The following is a 5,661-nucleotide window of genomic DNA, read 5'->3' on the forward strand; positions in this document are numbered from 1 at the left end:
CGAGCCCCGGCGGCGGCGGCGATCGGGGCGCCCGGGCCGGGGAGGCGGCAGGCAGGGGCTCCGGGCTGCACGCGGCCCCGGGAGAACACGCTCTGCTGCCTCTCGATGTCCTTTAGCTGAATAAACCACCGAACACGGCTACGAGGAGGGGGAGGTTTACAACCTGTTGGCGAAAACCCCAGGAGAGCCCCCGCGCCGAGGGGCTGCCCCTCGCCGCGGCGCCGGCCCCTCTCCCTCCTGCTCCGAGGCGCTATTCCCACGAGTGAGAACGGATGCAGGAAACTTTAGCCCTGGATTAGGAATGAGCCTTTGGTTTAGGGATATTTATTTGCCTTTTATCATAATGGGGGAAAAAAATGAAACAGCAGATAGAAGAGGAAGAAAAAAAAAATCCAATCTGGGTCAGGATCTCACACTGGCTAGTTCACTTCGCAGTTTAAGTAAATAGTTCTCATCCCAAAACCCTTCAGGGTCATATAAATGTGCCTCCTTGCATGGAAGAGACTATTTTGATAGTAGCTGGGTGCCTGATGAATTTGCAACTTTCCCAAACTGTCGGTGTCTAGAATGTGACTTAGTTTTTCACAGTGAGATATAAAATCCTATCAATTAATCTAACTTTTATTGCACCTCTGGGGCATGAACGTGATGTTATTTAAACAAATGGTTCCCATTACCTTCAATTATTTTATAAATGTTTTCAGTGATTTATAGGCCTCTATTAAATGGACAATATACTTCTGTGCTCCTCGAGGGGGTAAACAGTAATCTAAGGACTTGGGCTTGCCGATATTTTTTTTCCCCCGTTTTCTCCTTCCTTTTCCACATGCATGAGACTGCTGTTTAATTAAAGGGGAGGTGGGGAAGAGCCCGGCCAGACGCCCTGCCGAAGGCTACCGTCGCCTCCGGGCGGCTTCGCAGAGAGGCTCCGGCTCCCCGCCGCTGACGCCCCGTTCGCAGCGCAGCCCCCCGCCCGCCGGGGACCCCCGCGGCGACCCTCCGCCCCCTCCCGCGGCCGCCCCCCCTCCTTTCCGCGCCGAAAACGCTGCAGCCACGCATTTTCGGCAGGGCCGTGGGGGTTTTTCTCGGTTCCCTCCCACCGGTGGAGGCCGGCACCTGGGCGCACAGCCGCAAACACGCTGCCTGCAGCAGTGCTGGGGAGCGGAGCGGAGCGGAGCAGAGCAGCCTGCTCTCGCGGGGTTCCCCATCCGCCCCGGATTACCCAGGATTTGGGGGATTATCCCGCAGCGCGCAAACGCTGCGGGGCTGCTCGCGCTGGGGAGGGGAAGGGGGGATTAACAGCTGGTGCCTCTCGGATAGGATTCAGCACAGCGCCCGGGCGCGGGGGCTGCCGGGGAAGGGCCCGCGCCGTGCCGTGCCATGCCGTGCCGTGCCGTGCTGTGCGGGAAAGGGCCGGCAGGCGCTCCGCACCTCCGCTCGCCCAGCGCCCAGTGCCCAGCGCCGCGCGGGGGCCCGGCCGGCTCCGTCGCCGCTCTCGGGGGCGATCACAGGGGCAGCGGGACCCGGATCCTTTCGCACCCGCTTCCTTCTTCCACGGGCGGCCGGCAGGGCGCCATCCTCCCCCTCCTCCTCCTCGCGGGCTTCGTCAAAGCCCTTAGCGCTGGCGTTAGCTCCTGCGAGTCTTCAACACCAGACGACCTGTTTTCCTGAAAGCCGGCTGCTCGGCGTCGGCCGCGCAGCGACGCTTTCCCAGCGGCCGGCTCCGGCTCCGCGCCTCGAAGCCCAGCCACGAGCCTGCTCAGGACGCCGCGAGAGCCGCGCGGGGACTTTTCTTGGCAAGCAGCGACTCCCTCCAAGTTGTTAAACCATTGAAGAGCRCTAATAGCGTTTTACTTAATTACACAGCGCGTGGCCTGACATCGCGGCCCGTCGCTTCTTCCCCGCTGCGCCAGGAGGCTGCCGGGTGGCAGAGGGGACCCGGCCCCGTCCTGATGTCCTCCGGGCGCATCCGCCCCGGCCCCCGCAGCCCCCCAGGCGACGGACGCGGGTGCAGGCAGCGCGTCTCCCGCCGGGACCGCCAGCGGAGCCCCGGCCTCGAACCCCTCCAAAGCCACCTCCGGCCCCCTGGCGCCTCCACCTCCGCTTGCTCCTCGCTGCCTCCGGCTCCTCTCCAAATCTATTATATTAACAAAATATCTTTACCTACCACCTCGTCTTTGCTGAAACGGGGCTACATCTGGAAGACAAAAACAGTGCTTGGGAACCCGGGTTCGGAGCGATACAAAGGGGAGTCTTGTCTAAAAAGACTGGCTGGGAGTCAAAGCRGTGAAACGATAGCTATCGCGGGCTGTTTTCACAGCAGCAATTCCGAAATCRCATTTCATTGCAGCAGGAGAGTCTTCATCATATTTCTCTGGATTTGGAAGGATTGGGTCTATTTTTTTGCTGCAAGGTTATTAAAAACACTTGAACCTGAAACAGTCTCATTGTGTCTACACGTTTGCTATTTATTATTATAAACAAGGGTGTCAGGGCCATTAAAAATGAATTGAAATGGGTTAAAAAAAAAAAAAAAAGAGCGAGAAGCACAAGGAAATTGAATGATTGAAAACACCCATCTCGGCATTCAGGGCAGAAAATTCCTTCTTGGAATAATGYCCTTCTGTGGTAGGCAGAGAGAAAAAACTTCTCATTTCTCTTTTCAATTAAACTGCATCCTTTTCCCACCCAGGGATGCAGAGTTCCTGGGAATGGAAATAGAAACRAATCCAAATCCCAGCCCCAGCTCTGACCACTCCTGAACTCCAGGAAAGTTTGGAACCAGCCCAGAATTATTTATTGCACACATTTGCTCCAACCAGAGGAATGCGAATACGGAATTTTTCACACGCAGATCACYGGTTACAAATTGGCCAGATCGACACCAGCCAAAAGTCACCGCGTTTGTGACAGCCTGGTGGCTTGTCYGAAATGAGTTCGAGAAGCCCCAGAGCACTGAAAAACCCCCCGCCGGCAGCAGGGTAACGCTGGACCGAGCGCCCCGCGCCGCGCGCACGGCGCTGCGGCAGCTCTGCCCTTCCGCCAGCCAAGCCCAGAGCCGCTCCGCCGAGAGCCCCGGTCCTCGGGCCTCGTCGCCCRCGGCCGCCTCTGCTCCCTCCCCTCCTGCTCGCGCATCCCAAACCGGAGCTCCGAGGCTGGCGGCTGGCTCCTGCGGAGCCCTGCGGGAGCAGCACGCGACRCGGAAAAACGCCACCGTGAAAAATCCGACGGCACCTTCGGAAGGGTTATTGACAGAGCGGGATTAGGAGGGACCCCCGGGAGCACGTTCCCGGACTCCGTTTTTGCTTTTCCTCTCGGCAGGCGGCAGATCCACGACGCACTGAGGGAAGTGGCATGGGGGGAGCAGGATTACAGAGAACGGGCGGGGAACGATTTTAGAGAAGCAAGGTCCAAAAATTGATGGCTGTGACCGAATTCGGAGAGAACGYGGCCCCCGGAGCTGCAGAACCGACCTGCGGGCCGCCCAGCCAGCAGCATCCGCGCCCCAGAGCTGAACGGTTGGGAACGTGCCACTTCACTGTTAGCAGAGAGTGAGCTAATATCTCAATTATTTGACATTCTTAAAAACATTTAAAAATAGAAAAAATAAAAAAAGGAAACAGAAAGGAGACAGAAAAAGAGAGAAACTACACTGTAGCCTCTTTGGCACCAGGATACATGGAGGACGTAGGTGTTACTCTGCACAAACGCAAACAGCAGCAGCACACGGCCTGCCTGCCGGTGCAATTAAAAGTCAGAGTTGTTCCTAAAAACGTGACTATTTGACTACCGCAGGAAAATACTTACGTTGTCAGTTGCAATGAAGCGTGCTGATAAACTTCACCTGCATGTGTAGGTAGGCACATTGATAAGGAATGTTTAAAACGAGCTAGGATTTTTAAAACAAGGTAACAACCGGAAAGATAACTAACCTCGCTCCTGGAACAGGCGCTCAACTACACCCGCCCCGAGGCTCCTGGGCAGCGGAAGGTGAACGGTCATTAACAGCCAGGTTCTTTTTCTTTCGCTCTTAAGAACAGTTCTTCATGACTTACTGGTTTGATTTTGGCAGCCTCCCTCTCTCCTTACCCCCTACCAAGTTCAGCACTGTGATTACAAGAGAAAAAAAAAGCTCTCAGTGCAGGGAAGCAAGACGGCAAAGGGCTGACGGGCAGAGACTGAAGCACAGAGAAGTCCTGGGCTGTTACTGCTGCTCCTGGCCCCAAGCACGCAGGGCAGAGCAGCCCGAGCCCCTGCACGCTTCCCCCGGGTATCTCCTGCCGGAAGGACAGCACAGCACCACTTTGGAGAAAAACCGCCTTTCTCATAAAAAAAAAACAACAAAAAAAAAAMCAGTATCTGCAAGAATGGAGCGTGCAACAGCAGGCTGGGAACGCTGCACAGCAGTTACCTACCAGCCCAAATAAATTCAGACTAGCGGGTTCAGGTGTATTTTACCGACTTGCAGAAGGCATGGATTAGACTGATGCAGCCACACCTGATCCTCCTCGCGTCACGTACTGACCCTCGTACACCTTGCCGGTCCCCCCCCTTTGCATTCCCCTCCAGCAGCCTGCCCAGAAGCTGTACTTTAAACTGTACACTCCGCTCACCCCATTACCCCCAGCTCTTTGCTGAAGCCCTCTCCAACTTCACATCATCTTCCTTGAAGCAAGAGCTCCAAAGTGGCTTAACAGTAGTGGTCAGCACATCTTCCACACTCTTCTCCTTTCACTTAAAGTTATTGGCAAGAGCATTAAAATAGAGGCTGCCCATCCAAGGAGCTGACTAGGGATCCCACCAGCCAAACAAGTCCCTCATTAGTTACCGCTGTTGCAGAGCAATTAGCCAGGTTTCAATCCATTTGCCGTGTGATATCTGAGATGTTCAGTCACGAAATTGCCCCAGTCAGGGTGGACCATAYTTGCACTCCTGTTTTTACCAACCAAGCTGGTAATCTCATTTAAAAACTTGGCCTGACAATTTCTCACTTCCATAAATCCACGTCAGCTCGCATTCATCGTAACAGTCACCTTCATTCTTCATTAACGAACTCCCGTAACAATTCTTCTGCTTCAAGGCTGTTGTCAGCCTTCCACGACGAATGCCCTGCTCCTTGCTGTGSAGTCAGACTTGGCTGTCCTCAAGCCTGTGACTTTTACTGATGTTGAAGAGAAATGATTCMGCAACTCAACCTTTCTGCAACACCAGGCATGCACAGCAGAGAGAGAGAGAACCTGGTGCAAGAGTTATCTAGGCTCAGTCGAATCATGGCTGCTATAAAGCCAGCTAGGATGGTTTCAGAAGAAGCAGGTCTATTTGCCTGGACTGTGTGTTCTCCAGGCAGTGTCCATGAAGAGAACAGTGATGCTTTTTTGGGAAGGGATAAAAAACAAACACACTTTGACTGAACACTTGTTAGTAAGAAAGAGGGCATTAAAAATCATGCCAGCACTGCTGCTTCTCGGGATACAGGAGAAGCTGGTGTTTTCACTTAGGTAACATGAGGAATTTTTCSCTTTGTGAGGGTTGACCTCAGTATTTCGCAAGTTCGATTCAAAATATGACTCTACCCTCCCTCGTCTCAAAAGCTTTGACTTGTTTCGCTTGCCACCAGCACACACAGCTGTCACAGCTGCATTGCATCAAATCAGTGGAGAA

The 5,661-nt window shown here is 54.4% G+C and overlaps 1 long non-coding RNA gene across 1 annotated transcript in view; it reads right to left on the minus strand.

Moving 5' to 3' along the window:
• The window catches only part of LOC146590727 (uncharacterized), an 8,716-nt gene extending 4,553 nt beyond the window's left edge, over positions 1 to 4,163 (minus strand). The window contains exon 1 of the long non-coding RNA XR_014896910.1: positions 3,933 to 4,163. This is a non-coding gene — a long non-coding RNA (uncharacterized LOC146590727). The remainder of the gene's footprint in view (positions 1 to 3,932) is intronic.
• Between the last annotated feature and the right edge of the window lie 1,498 nt (positions 4,164 to 5,661).

Source organism: Rhea americana, unplaced genomic scaffold, assembly GCF_003343005.1.
Source record: "Rhea americana isolate MKP2758 unplaced genomic scaffold, rheAme1 scaffold_4, whole genome shotgun sequence".
Taxonomy (NCBI): Eukaryota; Metazoa; Chordata; class Aves; order Rheiformes; family Rheidae; genus Rhea; species Rhea americana.